We start from the raw sequence: 2,403 nt of genomic DNA, 5'->3' as shown, positions 1-2,403 counted from the left end.
TCTGATGCAGGTGGGGTTTAGGAAGAAGAGGCTGGTGGTGATGAAGGAGATGCTCCCTACGAGGCCTTGGGAGCATGGCTCCCCTGGGAGAGGACACCCACCCCTCTGGGGAGGCTTTCACAAGTGCTGTTCCCATCTGGTGCTCCTCACGTTGCTCTCGTTTGCCTTATCTGAACCCTGCCCTTCCCCTCCTGGTGTGTGGACACGGTCTGAAGTGCTTAGTTGGCTTAAAATCCAGTGAAATCTCTTTCTCATGTGCTTTCACTCAGTTCTGTGTCGCTGCACCGGCTCCCTCAGGTTGGTGGAACAATCCAGGTCTGTGGCAAGCAAAGGGAAGGCAACAAGCACTGCATGTTCCTCCTCTTCTGCTTGTGGGGAGGAAAATGCTGTGCTCTCCCTGGGTTGTTTTGTCTCCCAGTCGCTCCCATCCCTCACCCAGAGGTGACAGCCGTGCTCCCAGCCTGGGGCCTGGGCCAGCATCGCTCTGCTGCAGCGGGTGACTTGAGCTTCAGCTTGGAAAGCTCAAACCAGGTGAACCGGTCTGGGAGGCAGCAGGTCCTGCCTAGACAATACACTCCAGCGTCTCGTTTTTTGGCAAAGTTCCTGCTCCTAACTGGTGCTTGGCAAATATCCTGATCTCCAGGAGCCTCCTTACCACCCAGCGCACCGGCCCTTTCCAGGGACGGTTACCGACGGCTCTTGAGCAACACAAACATGAACGGTGGAGGTGGACGTGACACATTCGCAGTCATTAGACGTGAAGTTCCCGTTCTCTTTTGTCCGAGCTTTGAGAGATCTTCCTGTACGGATTCTTGGCACTCTCTTTGCCCTGACAAGTTGGAGCAAAGCTTTGTGAAGATTCAGAGGCTCTGCTGGGTTCCTTCTTTGTGACACTCTGTGTTGGTCACTTAGTTGTAGCTTTTAGTTGGCGCTTTTGCCCGGTGGGTTTGAGTGGCAGAACTGGTCAGTGGTGTTTCCTGTTTCCAGCACTGCCCCGTGCTTTTTGCCCTGGAAATTCCCACCCCGGTAATTTTCTGTGGAAGGGCTGGCAGGTTGGTGTGGTGTGTTATCCCGTGCGATGGGGTGTTTATTTCCTGCTCTCTGGAGACGGGCAACCAGGCTCTGGGGCAGGGGTGTGTATTCAAATGCTCTTTCAAAAGGGGAGAATCAGAATCTGCTACGAATAAATATGTTTGGTGTCCGACATGGCACTGAGGTTTTGTGGATGTGCTCTCTGCTGCAGTGTCGATAACCCGCTCCCTGCAATCATCTCGAAACGCAGAGATCGCGGCTGTTGTACCAGACCCTGTCACTCACCCGTTGTACCAGACCCTGAACATGCGGGTGGCAAGAAATGCCTGTCCCAGAGAGCTGAAACAGAGACAGGATGGGGCGCTCGTTGGTCAGTCTGGGAGCTCGGCATTAGGTCTGGGCTCCTGACCCAGTGGGTTGAGAAGTGGAGCCTGCCCTGAGCTTTCTGCCTGTGCAAAAATCAGGTGGAGACAATTTCAGACAGGGAGGTGAGCTCGGAGACAGCAGATTCGTCCATCCGAGCTGCAAAGCCAGGCCAGAGCAAGGAAATGAAGTTATTGCGCATCCCGTGGTGGTGTCACTCAGTTTTCTCAGCTGTAACAGCAGGATATGGAAATCTGCCTTTGTGTGGAGCTGCTGGGACACTCGTCCATCCGAGCTGCAAAGCCAGGCCAGAGCAAGGAAATGAAGTTATTGCGCATCCCGTGGTGGTGTCACTCAGTTTTCTCAGCTGTAACAGCAGGATATGGAAATCTGCCTTTGTGGGGAGCTGCTGGGACACGGGCTGGAGGAACGGGATCAGGCATCGAGGGTGCCACAGACACTACAGCCTGGAGTTGTCTGGTGGTCACACGTGTGCTCGTGTGTCTTAGAGGTCACTGGTCATGCAACTCGGAGCGTTTGCGCTCCTCCTGCCCTGCGCGGGTGGATAGGGCAGAGAATCGGCAAAGGTGGGATGAACATTGAGCAAACCGGCTTTGTGCAGCGTTTGGAGCTCACTGGTGAGGGGTGGTGGTGTCTGGCCCTGCCTCTGCAGCCTGCTGGAAACACGACTGTCATCTTCAGCACCGGCCAATGGACTGTGCCGTTTGATCAGCTGCGTTTGGGGGAGCCTGGGCCCAAATTCTTTCAGAAGAGCTGCTTGGGAGGTGGGACCCTCTGCCATGGTTGTGGCTATTAGCCAGTGAAGGCATCACCTGATGGCTTCAGAGCCCCAGGAAAGGGTTTCCTCACCCAGAGCTGGCTGCCAGATCCCCTCCTCTATCTCCAACACGCTTTGTTCACTTGGCTTATGAAGTTCAATCCTTCGCACGTGAGTTGAAGCAGTCACCTGTGGGCAGCGTATGGATCCCTGCGCAGACAGGAGCAGCG

The sequence above is a fragment of the Buceros rhinoceros genome, unplaced genomic scaffold (assembly GCF_000710305.1).
Source record: "Buceros rhinoceros silvestris isolate BGI_N320 unplaced genomic scaffold, ASM71030v1 scaffold28828, whole genome shotgun sequence".
NCBI classification, from domain to species: Eukaryota; Metazoa; Chordata; class Aves; order Bucerotiformes; family Bucerotidae; genus Buceros; species Buceros rhinoceros.
The sequence above is the reverse complement of the archived record's forward strand: the minus strand, read 5'-3'. Positions refer to the sequence as shown.